General features: G+C 37.2%; 1 non-coding gene across 1 annotated transcript; it reads left to right on the forward strand.

The window, feature by feature from the left end:
• Positions 1 to 17,893: 17,893 nt before the first annotated feature.
• LOC120612717 (5S ribosomal RNA) lies at positions 17,894 to 18,012 on the forward strand. Its single transcript, XR_005655519.1, has one exon. It is a non-coding gene; the product is annotated as a 5S ribosomal RNA (ribosomal RNA).
• Positions 18,013 to 20,986: the final 2,974 nt, after the last annotated feature.

Raw genomic sequence — 20,986 nt, forward strand, 5'->3', positions numbered from 1 at the left:
AGACCCTGGGCTTAAAGTGGGTGGGGGGATGAGAGTTAGTTATAAAGAGCCAGGAAAAGCCTCTCCAATATAAGTCAGATTCCCCTTATTTCTCTCTTGCTCCTTAAAGACTAACGCCTGAGCTCTGACATTCTATCAGTCTGATATTCAACCTCTTACTGAATTTTAAAGGCTATTCATTGAAATGTGATGGCTGCAAGATCATTTCTGCTATAGATCTACTTTAAAACTGTAAGATAAAAATGTTCTTGGAGAAGCAACAGTAAACAAAATAAAACTCTCACTTTAAGAAATGTATAACCATTCAGGGAAGAGAGGCAAATAGAAAGGCAGTGACCATACAGTGTGATACCTACCACCAGAAAGGTACATGCAGGTTGCTGCAGAAAAACATAAAAGTGGCACCTAATCAGATACAGAGGTTTGGGGAAGGATTCGCAGAAAAAAAGAAAAAAAAAAGCCTAATCAGGTGAGAAGTAATAGTCATGGTCATTAATACTGATGTTTACTACAGGACCCAGGCATCACTCCAAGTCCTACTCATTTAATCTTCACAATAACCCTGAAAAGTACACACTATTACTAACATTATCATCATCATCATCATCACCACCACCACCACCACCATTAAGGCCCAGAAAAGTTAAGGACTAGGAAGTGAGAAGCCAGAATTCTGATCCAGGTAGAGCCTGTGTTCTTAACCAGAGCACCAAAAAAAGCCTCCCTGAAGAGGAGGAAAGGGAATCACAGGAGCAAAGACCCAGAGAGAGGAGAGAAAGCATGTTCTATTTGAGGATTTGAAATCAGAAGTTCCATAAGTCTCAGCAAAGAGCACAAATGTAATAGGAAGGAGGAATGAGGAGACTGGAGAAGCAGTCAGGGGTCAAACAGTGAAGGGCCTTGCAAACCTCATTAAGGAGACTGGACTTAACCTGAGGGCACTGGGGAGCCATTAAAGAGATTCACTGGGGAATGATAAGGCCATATTCACACTCTGGAAAATCACTCTAAGTGGTTTGAAAAATGGATTGAAGGAAAGTTAGACCTGAGGCAGGAAGATCCATTAGGACATTTTTGCATTAATCTGTAAGAAAGATAACAGTCCCCCAAATAAGGGGTGATGGTGATGGGAGGTGGGCAGAATGGAGAGATGTTTAAGAAGGAGAACTGATAGAAAAGGGTGGTTAATTGGCTGCAGGCACTGAGAGAGAAGGCAGAATTAGGACGAGTCTGCTCTATCTCTTGGCCACAGGATGAATGATGGTGCCATCTGAGGAGAACATAAACAGGGCGGAGTGGAGGGACTGCAGCTCCAGAGTTCAGTTAGCAGCATGCTGATTCTGAGTGGCCCTAGGACCAAGAGCAGCAGAGCCCAATAGATCTTCAGATCCGAACATCAGGAGTGAGAGCTATACTAGAGATGTTGATATGAGATTATCGATCTGCATGATTCTTCATGGAAACAAAAGTTGTGAGTGAGCACACCCAAGGAGAGTGAGTGTGGTGAGAGAAGTGGACCTAAAGCTGGACACAGGTAGCTTCATCATTTAAAGGCAATAGAGAGACGAGAGCTCACAAAAAATGCTGAGAAGCCACTGCCAGCTAGAGGTAGCTAGAAAAGTCACAGAACGTCGTAGCTAGAAAAGTCACAGAACGTCGTAGTCCCAGAAGCCCAGGGAAGAGAGCTCGGGGGAAAGATCTGAGACACGTTTTTGTGGGAACCATCACAATGAGCTGTAATCTCCTTCCATTTCAGTAAAGAAACTTTCTCATGCTCAGAATTCATAGGGATCCACAGGCTTAAAATGTTTTAAGTTATTATGTGAATTACATGTGTGGGGCAACTTAAGAGAGTATTTGGCTCTAGGAAGAATCTTCTGTTTCCTTAGGGTGTACATGTCAGTCTTTGTTAATAAGAACTTTAACTCTTCTGTGCTGCCAGAGGAGTTAAACTAAAAAAATCATAAATCAGTTTTAGACTTTCTATTTTCATGGTCACTTTTAATTTCAATAACATGAGAGAAAGGATCTGTTGCATATTTCAAATAGATATAGTGTTAACCATATGAGACTAAAGAAAAAATATTGATGTTTTATATGGATTTTAGACTTTTTCATTTTATCATCAGTGTTTTTGTATGTTTCAGTCCCAAAGGATGACTAATTAGGTTTAGTTATGTACATCAAATCTTCGATGCTTTCAGATCTTTTTGAAAATGGAGCAGAGGCACTGTAGAATCTGGTTGACAATTCTGCCATTCAGTTACTGAACATTAAGACATTCTGTTGAGGTGTATTCTACACTAAAAATAGAAATATCGAACTCCATCAACTACACACACTCATTCACAACTACCATTGAATAACCCTGATGATTTTCATGGAGAAGGAAGAGAGATAATAAGTACCTCATCTTTTAATTATTAGAAAGATTTTTTATTATTTAAAAAAACAATACTTATATTTTATAAGTTACAGAGATAAAAATAATTTTATCCAGATAGAGTATATCAAGAGAGTTCAGTATAAACTTATTAATCTGTCAAAATATGTTGAAAACTTGGAAATGGGTTGTGAGAGAAGCATTTTCAATAGTTTATGGCAATTTGCTGTTACATCCCAAGCTGTCTTTACAGGAATCAAGAAGGGATGTGGGAAAACAGAGGAAAGCTAGAAGATGTGGCTGACCTCTTTTCTTCTTCTACTATTATTTATACCCTAACTCACTCTTCTCTGTCAAAGGTATATATTTTGGCTGACTTAACTGCCATCCTTTTCAATTATATCTAATCTATTGTCATGAACAGTAAGCAATTCCAAGCAGCAAAATGGGAAAGTTGAGATGGACCAGAGACTGTGCAACTCAGTGAAACCACAGGGATGTCTTATGAAACAGGCAATTTTCATGCAACAAAGAAAAAATACTATAAGAAGGTGGAATATTACTTAGTCAAGTTATAAGGAACAATTGTGTTTGCTATAAACTTAAACCTCTTTCAGTTGAATGTTTAAATTTATGAAACTTTTTGTAACAAAATCACAACACTTTTCCTTTAGTCCTCTACTTCTTGATCTTCCTTCACTCTGACTTTTCTCTTTCAAACTATGCCTTCTTTTAGCCCTAATCTTCCTGCGACAGCAGCTTATAAATTTCAAGCTCTCTCCATTCAGATTTGCCACCCACCCTGCCATGGACACCTCACTCACTGATCCTTGGGATTGCAGATTTGACCTGGCATAACCTTGAGGCAACCTTCCATGATTGACAGCAGTTGTATTCACAGTATTGTTTTTCAGAGACAGTAAAAGACCACAAGATTTGCAGTGGCAACTGCCAAGGAATTTTATGTAAAGAATCGTGGGTCAGAGAATATTTCTTGACTTTTACAAGAACCAAAATTCAGGTCATTCCTAATACAGATAAGCCACACAGCATTCTGTGACCTTTCTGGGTTTTGTGGTTTTGGTTTGTTTTGTTTTCTTTTCTTTTCTTTTCTGCCTCTTCCCATTTGACTGGTATTATTTACCAGCGGTTAGAAGGTTGTGGAGGTACGGACAGTCTTAATCCCACTCCCTTCTCTCCTCTATCCAAACTTTCTGTTCCCTCTTCTCTCCTTTTCCCTTCATCTTTCCAAATCTTTCTTTTATCCTAGTTTTCTTTTACCACCTCCCACCTCTACCCAGATATTGAAAGGCAGGGGACAAGGTCAGAGCAAGAAGATTCGATTAAACTTGTTGGGGACACTATTTTAGTTTCTACACACATAGAGACACATACCTTAATTTGAAAAGCTTAAATCATAATTTCACATAGAAAAAAAATTTACCTCTTTCTGGCATTTTAGTCAGAACAATCACTGAAATACAACCTTTTTCAAACTCAATTTATCATTAACATTACCAGCAATATCAATTCAGCTTTAAATATGACCAAACATTACAACAAATCCCACGTGTTTTCAAATATCCTGTTGACAGAATACTACTGGCCTTTTTGGTAATGCAAAGAGCAGAGACTACATCTGGGTAGGTACAAGTATTTTAGGTTATTCTCTTTTGAAATAAACCTTTGATTGAAAGCTCTAATTCTGATTGCATATATGCCTTAAACTCTAATGTTGACATAAATTTTTAGACTGCTGTTTGACTAAACTCATAGACTCCTACAGGTTTTTTTTTTTCCTTTGAAATTCAAGGGATCTTATAGAGTCTACAAAAAATGTCCTTCTCTATAAAATCAGGAATAGCAATGATCTCATCCTTAAACTGAAAGAATGGCTCCTGCCCAGTGACTAATGGAACTCTGAATTAGGAACTAGGTTCTCCGAGGGGTGCTGGTTTGTATTAACGAGGCAAAATGCCAAAGTGAGAGAGAACACTGTATTTTCTCAGCACCGAAATGTATTTCTGCTTTGTTCCTATCACAATCAAGAAAAACAAAATTATTTTTTATTTTTGTATATGTCTTAAGATTTTTCTCTTCAAATTCTAGGTGCTCTCTTTCAGGTATTTGTTGTTTTATCTACCAAGTAAAAATGAAAGAAAGAGAACAGAGACACCTATCAAGACAAAAATCTTTCTGGAGGGGTGCAAAATCAGCTCACTTGATTTCAAAAATTTCTTCCATTTTCTTTTCTCCTTCTCAGCATCACATTAGGATCCTCCATGTTGTCCTTCTTATTGGTAAAGCACAAGTGTGGCTTGGAAAGAGGGGACTGTGTGGTTGCCAAGGTGACCCTAAGGACCAGTTATTGCACATACGGTTCTGCAAATGGAAGTTCCTAAATCGGACCCAATGGCAGGAAAGAAAATTTGCAAACTCGCCCAGGGCAAAGCTGGTGTAAAACCGCAGATAAATGTTCAGAATTAACCACCTCCTGTTACTCTTAAGGCCCAAAAATAACTCCATGAAAAGAATTTTCAATTTTTGTATAATCGTGTTCAGTGATCTTTCTCTTCCCCTTAAAGAAAAGAACACGCTCATAGCTAAAAAGGAAAGAACATTCTTTGCTTTAAGGGGCATTCATAACAGATTTGATTAATATATGCAGGAGACTATGTAGATGCTTTACTACAAGAGGGTTTAAAAGTTCCCATTTTAATTATTGAAGGATTAGAATCAGCAACAGGTTAGCCTGGGGCTCAAGACTTGCCACTTTACATCGGTGAGTCCAAGACTGACTTGCAATATCTTCTATTAATATTTTGACTGTTTCTACAACTTTAAGTATCCACAGATACCAGATTTTTAAGCCTCCATTGGGACAAAACACTAGCCGGAAATACCAGAGCAAAAGAAATGTGAGATTACTACCATGCGATGGGCAATCTGGGCCCCATGTTCCCTTGGAAGAACAACATTTTGCTTAGTGCTTTTTCTGGAATTTTGTGCAGTCTTGTTCTGATTCTATATTTCACTAAAGCAGAAACAAAAATAAATAAATAAAGCATTTACCAATTAGGATATTTGGGGTTTTTTTCACTTTTTATATTTGCCAAGTAGTTTTTCAACTTAAGTTGAATGACTGTTTTAATATTACATGGATTAAAAATCATTACATTTTTTAAACTCAACAAGTTTATTAAGCATATCACAATATGAAAAAAAACAGTATGTTCAATTGTTATCCAAAGTGGTAAGCATTTTATATTAAATATAAATTGATTATCAAACGTGTGTTTTCAAGGTGTTGCTAGTTACCATTTCTAATTTGACAGCTGCACTTAAGACTAAATAGAAGAGATACTACAATTTACCAAGTACTGTCAGATATAATTTGCTTAGTAAATATATTTCAAGGTCCACTTGATAAACTTCGTTTACTATAACAACCATAAAAATATTATGAAGACAGTTTAGAATGTTTAGAGAAAGATTACTACCTGGAACTCCCAAATCATATCTGAACCAAAAAATAGTTGATTCCAAGCCCTCTAGCAACTTCAAAAAGTCCAAAAATTCCTTGTGTTATATCAAGAATTTTCTTATTGACATTCTGTCACATTGTATTCAGAAAAACTAAAACAGAAGAAAATAGCATTAAAGAGTAGAATGAAAATCATTTGACAGATGTTTCTAGTTTTAGTTTGGACAGTTGGCACTAGAAATAAACATTCGTAATCTATCTCCTCTTGTTTGACAAATATCAAGATATGTTACTTTAAACATCAAATCCTGGTATGTAGGAATTTTCACAAGTGTGACTAGATCTTTTAGTTTGCACGGGACTGGAAACACATTTGTTCATTTTGTCCACTTCATAGGCAAAATATTGGTAGGCATTGGGTTTACTATCAGGTTTATCCCCATTTAATATCGGTTTTGTCGTTGTCTTCTTTGTAATACATTTCCCCATGGACTGTATCATCTATCTACACCCGGGTATCTTAGTTGGTAGAAACTACTACCACTTCCCCTCCAGATAACTCCCCAGTGTTTAGTGTATAAACATCTCCCTAAGGTGTCCAGATCCTGAAACCCTCCACACCAGTGTGATGAATTACTTGCAATAGAAATGCCTGTCAAATCCTGCTCCCCCCACCCCGGGATCTCTCTAAATTGTAACTTTACACTTATGTTTTAATAAATATCTTTATTTCAATATTGAAATTATCTTCAAGAGACATGAGGTACACTGGTTATGTTTCTCATCCAAGTTGATCACATTTTAATGTTCCATCTGAATATGTCTGATGTCTTTACATCTACATCTGGGCAGTAACCCCTCAAGAGCCTATTTCCAATGCTACTTAATGCCTTCTATATTCGTTTGGGCTATACAGTATAAAGAAAAATGTACACAGTACCATACTGCCACAGTTTAAGTATTTTCATTATCAATGAAAATTATTTCCAGACAGGGATTAAATATAAAACAGGGTTTTCTGGGAGGAAGCACTAACAAATGAAAGATTAGGCCCTCAAGAACATAAAAAATGGTATGTACATATTTGTCAACATAAAATATAATTATTTTGCACAGATCTCAATCATCTGGACTCTAAAATATGTTTTTAAAAATGATTATTAGTGTTACTTTAAGAATAATGGCCAATTCTCTTAATAACCCATTATTCAGAACTATTGATTTGGAGTTCTTAAATTTTTTAAAATTACTTCCTTCTATACCCATGAGAAATGGCTATTCTTATAACGTCTCCAGTACTTCCTAGTTGGCTAAATTCCTATTCTTTATTTTTCTTGTTAGAGACAATTTTTTTTATTTGATTAATTTTATTGGGATGACATTGGTTAATAAAATTAGATAGGTTTCAAGTGTGCAATTCAATAATAGGTCATATGTATTTTGCATTGTGTGTTCACCATCCAAAGTTAAATTGTTTTCTGTCACCATATAGTTGACCCCTTTACTCTCATCTGTCTCCCCCTCCCTCCTTACCCTCTGGTAACCACTAAGCTGTTGTCCATGTCCATGAGTCTGTCTGCTGAAACAAATTTTTTAAAGGAATTATTTCATTCATTTTGTCTCTTTCATTTATAAAGGGATTTATTTTTCTCTATAGTATCTCTCAAATTGATACATTTACCTTGTATGGATCTACCGTTTCCCTCTAGCCCTTTTTCTGGAAGCCACTCATTTTTCCATGCTTTTATCTGTATGTCTTAAACAAATACATATATGAAATTTTATCCTTTACAATTCTCATGTACTTTTCTCTTGGACGTAGTTATATAAACTTTCTTTTATGAGAACATATTGAATGTTTTATTTTTATAGTTTGACCAAAAAAAAAAAGAGGTCCATAGATGGGCTTCGAGAAGTCCAGGAACCCTCCATACGTTTATGCAAAACCTGTATATGTTCATTTGTGGAGCAAATCCATCCATTTTGAAAATTCTCAAGGGATTTGAGGAGACAAAAGAACATGAGCTCACAGTGTGAACAGTACACAGTGTACAAGTACCCCATGGACACCGGCACACTCAGCTACACCGGCCCTGGCTGTTCTGTCCTCTCCAGCTGACAACTACATTTCCCTCAACTAAGAACTGGGAGAAGGCTGACCCAGAAAGACATCTTCTCTCATACAAACATTGAGGCTTACCAAGCTGCTATTTCCGAGGTGTATCTAATTCACCCAAGTCCTACAGGAACGTGGTCTTTTCATGAACTACAACCAGCCCCAGTTTTGCAGCCAGGACAAGGGGAGATAGTTTTCTCACTCTAAAAATTACAAATAAAAAGTTATAGAGAGTCGTTTCTATGCTGTGACTAGCCTAAGAATTTACCCATGGTTATATCCCAGGAGTATGCACTACAAGTTCCAACCTGATTTCCACTTGGGTCCTGTCTATGTAGGTCATTCTAAGAAAAGGCAAGGAAACATCTTACTCTGTTGCTTTTTAGCTTTTCCTCTTAAAGATCATCATTTAGTTATGCTAGCACTATAACTTTGGGCCAAATCTTTCTTCTGCCTCCCAAACTCATATATTCAACTCTACGGTCTTTCTCTGTCTGGATGACCACAGGCATCCCTCCTTCTACCCCTACATCCCTGCATAGCCCCCACTCCACAAGGATAAGGACTCTCGTTCATGTTTGTCTCACATGTGACTGGTCCATAGTAAAGGTCTATAAATATTTGCTAATGCACAAATAAATGTAACTAATTTAAAACCAGTTTTCTTTATTTAGCCATTATTAACTATTAGGTATTATTTTAAAATACGTAACCTAAACTATTGATAGAGTAATACATACAAATACAATCTTGGGGCATTCTGTTTAATTTCTTGTTCTGTTAATTGTTTTTAATGCTTCTTAATACAATTTTTACTAAATCCACATATGAGAAGAAAATAAGAATATGACCATAGTTTCTTAAATTTCTTACCTTGGATCTACTTTATATACTAGGATGCTAAAAGTGAACCATTTGTATCTTAGTTTTAGATATGGATCAGAGAATATTGATAGCAGATATTCCCAGTTTCCAAAGTATTGTGTTGTACTACTTATGCAGAATAGCAATATGCATTTTGACTTGCAAAAAAGAGGTGACTAAAATCAAGTTTGAGATTAAAGAGACCATTAAAGAAAATTTTTGGAGAAAGGTGTTGGAGTGCTATGGCATTTCCTTCCCATCACCTGGGGTGGGAGGGAGGAGGCTGCTTTCCCTTCCCCTCCCCTCAAGTCAGTTGAGAGAAACTTGGAGTGTTTCCCTGGGAGTTTTGGGACACAGCAAACTGGTAATTGAATCACCCAGAAAAATAGTCTAGAAGGGAAGAATTGGCTGAAGTGGCTGGTAACAGCCAAGAAAGAAAGCTTTATTGGAAGTAAATTGAGATAATAAACATGAAAGTAGAAGCAAGGATGTGTAAGTATTTTTCATGAACCAGATGTTGGCCACAAAGGAGAGGATCAGGCTGGAACTATTTTAAATTTTGTCTAAGAGGAATACACGTAGGGCTGATATGACTCTCCCTCGGTGAAGGAGACAGACTACTACATGCTGGAGAAAAAAATTTTAAATAGCCAGCTGGAGGAAAAGACTCATTGCCTATATCACAGGAAATTTACTCTGGTGTGCCCAATGGGGTGATTTTTCAAAGACACCTGTAAAAATGCCACTTTAAGAAAGAATCAGTTTCTAACAACCAAAAAGACCAGAGAACCTCAATGCCAGACCAAGCTATTTCATGACTATTCCCTCTCTTTCTTCCCCCTCGCAACCCCTATGAACCAGAGGCAGCTAAATGGGGTGGGTAGGGAGAGAAAAATAAAATACAAGAATGTAGAGTTGTTCTCCATACCTGCCTGTCACTGCAGACGTCCAGCCAGAACAGGTTTAAGCTGGGGGAAGGGAGAAGCCTTAATTGGATACGAAATGTAAAATTTTGCTATGACTTGGGACGTGAAACAAGAATTGGTCTTATGACAAAATGAACTTGAGGCTTTTGAATTTCTGGGAGTGACTGGAAAAGTCATGAGACCTGCCAATATTCTATCGGAAGGGCAGATAAGATCTATTCCAAGCAGGTTTGAATGAACAAAGAAATAAGGGAGCACTTTTTAGTTTTACCATGCATCCTATGGGCTCCTATAATTTACACAAATTATTGCCATTGCGATCCAAATATGCTTTGAAGTTCAAAATGGTAACATCAGTAATTTGGTAATGTCAGGATGCTTCAAATATTTTCTCTGAAAAATGGTGATTCACTTACATTATCCAAGGTTCTACTTCTAAATTCTACATCTTACATTTATGGAGGCAACTGATGACAGCATCTCCATATTCATCTACAAAAGCTTTTTCCTCATTTTAAAGAATATTTTTGCAACAATATAAATAAATGCCCCTTCAAAACTATTTTTTCACTAAAACATTTTATCATGTAACTACGTTGAAAAAGTCTCATTTAAATTTTTTTATTATTTTAATAGTCTACATTAAATTTACCAGTAGGCACAGAAACAAAACTACATTATAAAATATCTTCCATAAACAGGTATATAATTCAGCAGGATAAATTAGATTTTCAACATATTGTAATAAGCAATTAATAAACATTTTAGATGATAATGATGGTTGTCCTATAAACCATTATCTAGTACATGCTGAAAATACAACGATCCCCTAAAGAATAATTTTAAAATGGTATTTAAGAAGCATTGTTTGCTCATACTGTGACTAAACTTAGTCTCAACATCCACCTGGTAGAAAGCAGACAGCCAGATGTAAAATCTGAGAAATTTTTCGAAATCATCCTAAAAAAAAGAATAGAGTGCTGAATACAAAGGGTCCTTCTATTTACAAAGGTGTTTCTGAATCACATTTATGGCATCGAGTATGTCTACATGACAGAAACCAGGTAGATGAGGAAGGAGAAACTCTTGATTTGGTCAATCGATCAATAATATTGTCTTTCTAATCACACTGCACTGATTATTTGCTATTCCCAATTTCCTCACACTCCAATACTTCTGTGCATTGGTCCTGATGGAGCCTTTGTTCTTTCTGATCGATGGGCCTTTAGAAGTTCTTCTTTTTCTTTGAGTCTCTAAGAAGATTTAAATGTCTACTGTTGAGGTGATGCAGAACACATGCCAAACTAAGAAACCAGTCATTTGAAATGAGTGGAAAACAGACTATGTAAGAATATGCTCTACACTGCTGTCCACTAAGACTTTGAGAAGTGCTGTGGGGCTGCCCTCATATTTGTTTGGATTCTCCTGGCTACATCTTCTCAGGCTAATGCCACAGGTCACCTTCCTGGCCAACTTTACCCAAGGACCTCATCTCAGTACAGCCATCTGTCAACTACATGTTCCTTCTAGGTTTATGCAAAGACATTGCACCCAGAACCTTTGGCCCTTACACTGGAATTTCCTTTGCCCCCATTGAAACATCTAAAGGCTTCTCAGCTCTGAAAGGATTTGGATTCTTCCTTCGAGCTCTGTAACAACCTCTTTTACAGAGACAACCTGCCATCTACTTTCACATTTACTCATAGTCCTAGTTTATAGGCCCCCACTGGGAAATCATATCCATGTATATCCTTGAATTTATCACTTGCACAAGCAAATATCCACATCCAAACACACACTCTATTCACAAGTGTACTAGTAACAAAACCAATTTAAATACCACCCCAAATTCTGCCTTCTTGCTCCAGCCACCATCCTTCAGCCCTTGCCTTTGCTACTTCTCTTGCTTTCTGCTTGGGCATAGGCCAATCCTGTGGTGAAAAGCCAAGGGAATATCCATGCTCATCACCAATTGACAAGGAAAATCTTAGCTTTCCCAGCAGCTGTCTAGAAGTTTCCAGGACTTAATTCCTTTGATTTAGACCAATAAAATACAGGAGATGGGAAAGAGCTATGCCCATATCTCTGCAGGAGACTCAAGATTCAATGTTCCCTACAGCCTCTCTAGAGACATTCTACATGACCTAACAACCAAATACATTTCTTTTGCTGCAGTTCTACAATGCACCATGTTGGATTTGCTCTTTTTCTTCCCAGCCTCCCAAATATTTTTCCTCTTACTCTTGCTTCCCTGAAAATGCACCTGCCAATATATCATTAGCAGTTATCGTTGGTTTTCTATGGAATCTCTGTGAAGGGAGTATAAACTAAACTATTTATCTTGGTCAGACTTTTTAATTATTTGACAGTTTTTCGTAATGTTTAATGTCTCTTTTTAACCACTAAATAGAGGGTGATTTTAGCTTTTTATGTGGTTCACTTCAGTTATAAATATATGTTCCGAAGATTGCAAGATACGATCATATTTTATCAATGTAGGACATATTTTTAATGATTGATAATTATTTTCCCAAGATGACTTAGTATTCTTGAATCTGACTAAATAAGGAAGTTAGTTAGAAGGTCAAAAGGAGGGTCTTCTGAAATAATCAGAATCAAATCAAGATTGAATTTTCTAGACCCGATGTCACTTCATACTGTTGGATTTAAAAGCATAAGAATTGAGCTGGACATTTCTTCTTTTTATGTTACATTGAGTTGTTCTTTAAATTACAGAATTAAATGCTCAAAGAAGAAATCTTTTGAGTTACAATGTCCCTGAATCGAATGCTGTAAAGATGAAGTAGCTTTGCTGTTATGTCTGTCAAAGCCTTCTAGCTATACTTCACATTTGGTGCCTTTATATTTGTTCTTCTATTTCTATTTTGTTAAATAAAATGTTGGAACATATACCAAGAAACACAGATTGTCCATAGCAGCATGAGACTTGGACTGTGGTTGGAAATAATTTAAATGAAACATTACATGAAAACTGAAGAAGTTTCCAACTTCCCAATTTAACTTGTGTATAAATTATACCCCTCCTCAAGAAAAATGTAATACAAGAATATTATATTAAGACATGTAGGTATCTAAATATATAATAGATAGATAGACTATATTTATGTATAAATTATATTTTAAAAAATAAAAATTAAAAATATCCTCATTTTTAACAGAAAGATTACTAAATCCCACTAGAATAAAGTACCAAACATAGAAAAGTCCCTAGAACATAATTCTTGCTTGAAAAAATTTTTACCTAAAATATAAATTATGCTTTTAAAGAGAATCCTTACCCAAAATATATATCCTATGATCAGATAAAGGGCATTCAATGATAAGGATGTAAATAATCATGCAAATGCTTTTCCAGTTGGGCATCTAGAAGTATTCATTTTATTCCACAGTTCTCCAAAATGCTGTGTTGCTTATCAAGTTTTAAAATAACTGTTTCCGTGTCCACATTTTGGCAGCCACAAACTGTGGCGTGACTAGAACTTTGCTCATGTTACTTTAGATTCACAGGCTGTGTCTAAATGCAGCCTCTGGGTTGGATTGCTTCAGACAGAATCTAGCCAAATTGGTTGCAGAGATCTTCATCAAATGTTAAGATATCAAAAAGATCCAATTATTAAAGACATCTTAAATTTATAGACTCAGACAAAGTGTGGGCCGAGGCCCAACATGTGCCACAGAATGACAGAAGACATTTGGAAGCTGATGCAACTCTTAGAGTTAGTAACAGATGACCCTGATTGGAGAGTGGCAGAAAGTACATTTTCTATAAACCAGTCCTGACATAATCTCATGTTAGACTACCAGAGAAGTTTCCTAAAGAAAATTATCTCTGGCCCAATTATGATCCTCTCTACAGGGCTAAGACACCAACAGAGAAAACAGTGGATTCACCATTAGGAAAATGTAATGAATAATTTTTGCCCACACATTTGTAGACTTAGACTAAATGAACAAATTTCTAGGAGACAATAACTTACCAAAAAATACTCAAGAAGATAGTAACCCAAGTAGTCCCATAAGTATAAAGAATATTGGAGTAGAGTTGAAAACCTTCCACAAAGAAAACAATGGGCCCAGATAATTTTATAGGGCAATATCTGCAAAACTTTCAGGGAACAAACAATTCTAATTTTATACAAACTATTCCAGATTATAGAAAAAGCAGGGGAGAGAGGACGACTCATTTTATGTGATTTTATAAAACCAGAAAACTAAAACCAAATGAGGACAGTAAGAAAAAGGAAAATTACAGGCTAATTTTACATTGATTCAAAAATCACAAGCAAAATATTAGTAAACTTAATTACTATTCCATTTCTATCAAGAACACAAAATTAAGATTCGTGGTTTCAACTCCAAGATATAAGGATCTTGGAAGTTGTCACTCCCATTCTCACAACAAGAAAAAGCGGGACGAACTGAAAAATCAAAACTTTTCTTGGATCTATCGGATAACTGAAGTGAAGACAAATTGCCACCCAAACCTAGAGAGGGGCATATCCAGATACAGCAACCAAGGCTCTTCAGAGCATAAACTGCTGGAGCCACAATCTGAGAGGTACAATTAAATGGTAATTTTGACAATTGCTGAAGGCTAAACGTGGACTAAAAGAAGAGTAAAACTCCTGGGGCTGCAGTCTTATAATGGCCCCAAAATTTTCACAGTTTTTTTCCCAGGGACTCCAACAGTTTCTCCAACAGGTTCTCGCTTGAGGATCTAAGGATTGGAGAAAGATTCCCTTGTGGCTCTAGCATGGGAAAGGGGAGAGTAATCCTTGTGAAGTATATCCAGAGACATCTCCATTAAAAGCACTCTCCAGGCTTTAGGGCATTTCTGAAACCTGATCCCAGCTAGGGGAAAGGAATTCCTCCCTGTTTTAGTTTCCCCCAGCATTCCTGTCTCACTCAAGGGCAAAAACCCAGAACCGTAGTGAATTGGGAGGGGACAGGGCTTCAAGGAAATAGATTCGAAATGCTACAGCCTAGGAAGAGAGTGGGGGGGCGGGGTGGAATTAAAGCAAACCACTGGAGGAGGGACAGAAACATTTGTGAAGCCCCAGCCCTAGACACAGGCTCACTGAAAGACTAAGAGTTCATCAGAATATTACAGAATGCTCCTCATCTCCTGCCCCTACCACCACACCAACAGAGTTTCAGTATAATAATAGTGGATTACAACAGCAAGAACCAGGCTCTCTCTAAGGACCAGTACTTAGAGAAGCCCCAGGACAAAGAGAGGAGACAAAAACAAGGATGCTAGAAGAATGCGAAGCCTCTAGAACCATAGATACAAAAAAGCCAAACTCCCGGGAATATTATCATAAATCCTCACACTTAAAAGTCTATTAAATTAGGTCCTATTACCTGATATGATATGTCCAGCTTATCACAAAAAAAAAAAAAAATACAAGAATGCCAAAAGCCAAAAACAAAAACAAAACCCCATAATCTGAGGAAATCATTAGAACTAGATTCGGATGTGAGGAGGAGAAGGAATAGGAGGCGAGGATGTCTCTCAGGCTTCCATCCAGAATGAGTAACTAAATAGATCATGATATAAACTAATATATAGAAAGAGGAACCAATTTGGCGCCAGGGGGTGGAGTAAGATAAGCTCAGTTTTGAACAAATTGAGTTTGGATGCTGTAGTCATATCAAGGTGGAGATGCTCAATAGGCATAGAAGGCAACAGAGATAGTAAAAGAACAAAAACAATAGTTTCCATAGTGAAGGAACAAATCAGAATGCACTCTGATATTGGTAGAAAAGATTTGGTGTCAATAATTATGATGGTCAGAGATACTTCTGGGAAAATGTGCTGTCTGGGAAAAAAAAGTATGAAAAACTACTGCTTAAATTAGTCTTATATTAAATATATAGTTAATAATAGTGTATTATATGTGTAAAAAGTTGCTAAGAGTTAATCCTAAAAGTTCTCATCACAAGAAAAAAAAATTATAACTATGTATGGTGATGGATGTGAACTAGATTTATTGTGATCATTTCACAATATATACAAATATTAAATCATTATACACCTGAAACTAACATAATGTTATATGTCAATTATATCTCAATTTAAAAACAAATAATAACTACTGGTGTTAAAATAATGAAGTCTAAATGAGCTTGGGAACCCAAATTTGGAAAGATACTCTTTTAAAATTTAAATGACCATGCCTACCCTTTCCAACTCCAACGAATGTTTCTCTTTTTCACTATTTGTAAATAGAATACATAGAAAACAAATCGTTAGAGTGAATAATCTAGGGTCTCCCAGTATACAAGTTCTTCCTTCAGAACCAGAGCTAGCCAAACAATAGCAACAGCAACACCAGGTCTAATGGAAATGTGTGGTCTAATATGCCAGGGCAGATTAAACAGCCCTATGATGTTGCCCCCCGCATTTCAGACTTCTCCACAAACTCCTCATGAGCTACAGGAACAAAGATCAAATGAACATTGGAAGCTGCCCTACCTTTTCAGACTTCGGAGGATCATATAAAAAACCATTGCCTCAGCAACCGGGAAAAGTTCATATATTTCTAAAGATGCACGAAGAGATTTAGCTCAATAAATATGACAAAGAGCAGAGAAAACTACCCATTTCAAAAATGGGCTTTTAAATAAAACAATTATAGAACTGATATAGTAGGATTTTTGGTTTTCTTGCTTTGATTTTTTCTGTCTCCAAATAGCAACATTTTTAAATGTCCTAGGCAATTTCCTTGGCACCTTTTGACATTAGCTATTGTCTTTTCTAATTCCCTAAATTCTCTGTCCTTTCAAAGTATACACTTGTCTTCTCTCTACTGTTTCCTCTGAAAGGTGTGCAGAAGTGAAGAGACTCCAAAAGCAGAAGGACCTAAACATGTGTCTGTGTCACTAAACACAGTACATCGATTCTATTTTCCTTTAGTTACAATCTAAAAAATGCTCAAAACAATTATGCTTCCTTTTATCCAATAAAAATAGCTTTCTGTATTAAGCTGATGAACATGATGGTAAAAGGTGTTGGGTTTTTTTACTATTTTTCTTGAACATACATCTCTGACAGAAACTCTGAACTTTACTCCCAAGATATTAAAAATCAGTTCTTTTTACTTTTCTCATTTGCTTTCCTAAACAATATCAAATTTCCAGTTGCTAAAAGGTCTAGAATTTAGGAAACAAGGTGCTGCTATTTCATTTCTTATGCTCCTCTAAAAGCTTAAGGTTCAAAAGCATAATAACGGCCTTGGCTAATGGAAGCTGTCCTTTGACTCAAACATCTACTTTAGCACTTTCAATTAACAAGCAGCGTATTTATACTGTTAGGATACAGATACCTAGATTAGGAACAAACTGTACCCTATGATGGGGACATTCAAATTAGATATTCAAATTAGTAGTTTTATAGTTTTGCCTACTTTGCCAGGTATAATTTTAAATGACATAACAATGCTTAAACGGTTATGTTCAAAGGTTAAGCTACCACATGAAAATCCCTTTATTTGTCATAGTCTCATAATTATTGACTGATTCTAATCGTATTCCATGTAGTAATCTTTATTGGAATAATCCTAAACCCTGATTTTTGTTTTCCATAATATTTTAGTAATTCTCAAAATGTCACACTTTTGTGAATGAGTATACATAAAGATCACACCCTGCCATGAAAGGCTTGTGGTTCACTTTCAATTGAGAAAGGATAAAGAGGAAATTTGGGGATGGGGGGACGGGGTGGTCAGAAAAAGAGCTTTATTTGCAGCAAAATGATAGGAGCTGCAATGCTGTTGCTTCAGGTCCCTAACACTTCTTGTCCACTCTTGAGGTCTTGTTCAGATCTCTTCCCAAAATTTACTATTGGATAATTACCCATCTCTGAGCAGACTGGGTCTGAGAACTGTCTCCGAATACCAACAACCAACTCTGTTAATTATTAAGGCAATGTATTTGAATGCTTTCTATGGCAATTATAACAAATTACTGACTTAACAGGAATGTGTTATCTCATAGTTCTAGAAGTCAGAAGTCCAAATGAGTCTCACTGGGCTAAAATTAAGATGTCAGCAGAGCTGTGTTCCTTCTGTAGGCTGTAGGGAAAAAAATCCATTTATGTCTACGGCCATGCCACCCTGAATGCGCCCTATCCCATCTGATCTCGGAAGCTAAGCGGGGTCGGGCCTGGTTAGTACTCGGATAGGAGACCACCTAGGAAGACCGGGTGCTGTAGGCGGCCAAAAAAAAAAAAAATCAATTTATTTTCCTTTCCCAGTTCTGTCTTAGTCCATTTGGGCTGTTATAACAAACTACCACAGACTAGATACCTTATAAAAATAGGAACTTAATTCTCACAGTTCTGAAACCTGGTAGTCCAAAGTCAGGGTGCCAGCATGGTCAGATGAGGGTTCCCTTCTGGGTCATAGACTTCTCGTATTCTCACATGGTGAAAGGGCTGAGGGAGCTCTGTGGGATCTCTTGAATGAGGGCACTAATTCCATTCATGGGGGCTCCACCTTCATGCTCTAAGCACCTCCCAAAGGCCCCACTTCCTAACACCATCACCTTGGGCATTAAGATTTCAACATATGAATTTTGAGGGGACACGTTCAGACCATAGCAAGCTCCTAGAGGACACTCACTTTCCTTGGTTCATGGCCTCCGTCTTCCATCTTCAAAGCCAGCAACTTCGGGTTCTTCTCATGCTGTTACCACTCTGCTTCTCTCTTCCCATTCCCAATTCCTCTCTTAAAAAGATATGTGATTATATTGGGCCCACCTGGATAACCAAGAATTATCCCTCTACCTTAATGTCAGCTAATCAGCAACATCGATTCTACCTGCAACCCCAATTTCCCTTTGTAATTTAACCTCACACATTCATAGGGTCTTTGAATTAGGACCTAAACATTTTTCTACCTACCACGGATAGTAAACTATTAGCTAGCATTATTTTGACAACAAGAGCTTTGATGATACCCCAAAAGCAATATAAGTCCCAAGGAAGACCCAACACTAGCACCCCTCTTAAGCATCAACAATCCCACAGAGATATGCACTCTGAGGAGGGCCCTGTAGCACCACTGCAACACTGAGCCAGACTCTCCTACTCACAGCTTTGCGATGGAACTGCCCCCATAAGTACCTCAGCAACATGAGCCGGCACTGGCTCACTGAGAAGAGAAGGATGTGGGGAGGGAGAAGCTGTATCATGAAAGCTTGAAGGCCAAGGCAGAGGATTTTTAGGAAGAGGCAGAGGTCAGTACCTGTGTCTCCCAGTAGCTCGTGTCTCAGAATTCTGGTTCTGGACATCCTCAACTCTTATTTTCAGAAGCTGCTTGGAAACTGGTGACTATCTCAATTTAAAAAAAAATGTCTAAAATCTCACTATATTAGTTATAGATTCTTTCTAAAAATAAGAAAGAAGTTTAGATCTCTCGGACATAACAGGCAACCCATCTCAGCTGATGGGGTAGCTCTGACCACAATACCATCCTTCAGCCCAGATTCCTTCTATCCTAAAGTTTCTGTACCATCATTGTCCTCATCAGCGCAGCCAACATGGGATTACTCCATTAGGCCAACAGATGTGTGCTCACTGACTGTCTAGGTCCCACTGAATCAGAGGGCCTCCAGACCTGGGTTTTCCTCTAAGGTGCTTAAAACAGTAGGTGCTACCACCACCCCACTAGGCCAATTACAGTGCATGTTCTTATAAGCCTAAAGTACTTTTTCTCAAGGCTGCATATCTTGTCAAAATTGTTTGCCCACATCACTACAATCTGTGTTCAGGGAAGCCTGAAACAAGTCCATGTTTGGAAAGCAATGGAAAGTACAGGAGGTTCTGAAATTCATAAGAATTCATAGGAATAAGAAAAGAGAAAGTTTAGGGTGAATCATTTTTTTCAGCAAGGGGGGCCATGATTATGCTAATCACTTCTTCTCATATTCAGAATTTAATCACATGGACATACCTAGCTGCAAGGGAGGCTAGGCAATGTAGTCTCCAGCTAGGCAGTTTTTAGCATTTATTTAGGGCCTGCCTTATGCCAAATTCTTTATGCACAGTATTCTTATTGCTTATTTATACCAAATGAAGCAACTGGAGCTGGAAGTAGCTAAGTCACTTGCTGAGGATTACCCAGAACACCTGGAACTGAAACCCCCATCTCTCTGGCCCCAGACCTGTGGTCTTCCCACAGCACTGTGCCCTCTCAGAGCCACACATACTGCCTTGCTTTGCAGAATGTGTTTTTCAGGATTTTGAAAAACATCATTGTTGGATCTGCCTCTTCTGATTTCTTCATTTCCATATCTAAACATTTTCTTTATACTCTCTTTCCTTTCTGGAAAAACACTGGTCAATAGTCTCAAAATTTATTTTATCACTTGTCATATACATTTAATAAAGTGCTGTGTACCTTTATAAAGTAAATATCTTAATTTTAAAATTAAAATCATTCTATTATTCTCCTATTTTCAAAGAGCTCAATTAAAATTCATTTCACTTTTTTTTTTGCTGCTTTTAAAGACATTTGATTTCTTTCCCCACAGTGGATCACCAGAATGGAAGGAGTTACTTTCTGAAGGCAATAAGCATGGAGGCTGAGAGTTAATGATTAGACCCACATCCTTGCACAAAAGGAAACTAAATCAAAACAAGATTAACCAGAGGAAGCTAAAGAAAATTAATAGGTGGCAGAAACTTTATTTTTTTTAAAAAAAAAAAAGAAGAAGAAGTTTGCTGCAGAACCACAGCCTCTTTGAACGTCTGAATGGAAAGAGGCAGAATATCCTGTCCATCCCCTCCTTTACTGAAGTATTCATTTATCCTCTCTCTACTGTTTCATAGCCATTTATATCCACTTTCACAAGCTTTCAGTTCCAATTTAGAAGGTAGCTCCTCAAAGACAGAGTGACAATCTACAATTTCTTCCTCACCCTTTACAGTACTCTGCATGCAGCTGGAGTTTAAAAATGTTTTTGGAACTCAAATGTAAGAGGTATGAGTAAAAAACTTTGAATGATGCATGTTTTATGTTTCTTTTTTCTTTTTCCTAGAGCCCAAACAGAAAATGACCATCTGTTGGTTACAAATCTGAGGATAAGCTCTACTAAGGACACCAGATGTGTGCTCACTGACTGTCTGGTCCCACTGAATCAGAGGGCCTCCAGACCTGGGTTTTCCTCTCAGGTGCTTAAAACAGTAG

This window comes from Pteropus medius, unplaced genomic scaffold (assembly GCF_902729225.1).
Source record: "Pteropus medius unplaced genomic scaffold, Ma_sr-lr_union100, whole genome shotgun sequence".
In the NCBI taxonomy this organism is placed as follows: Eukaryota; Metazoa; Chordata; class Mammalia; order Chiroptera; family Pteropodidae; genus Pteropus; species Pteropus medius.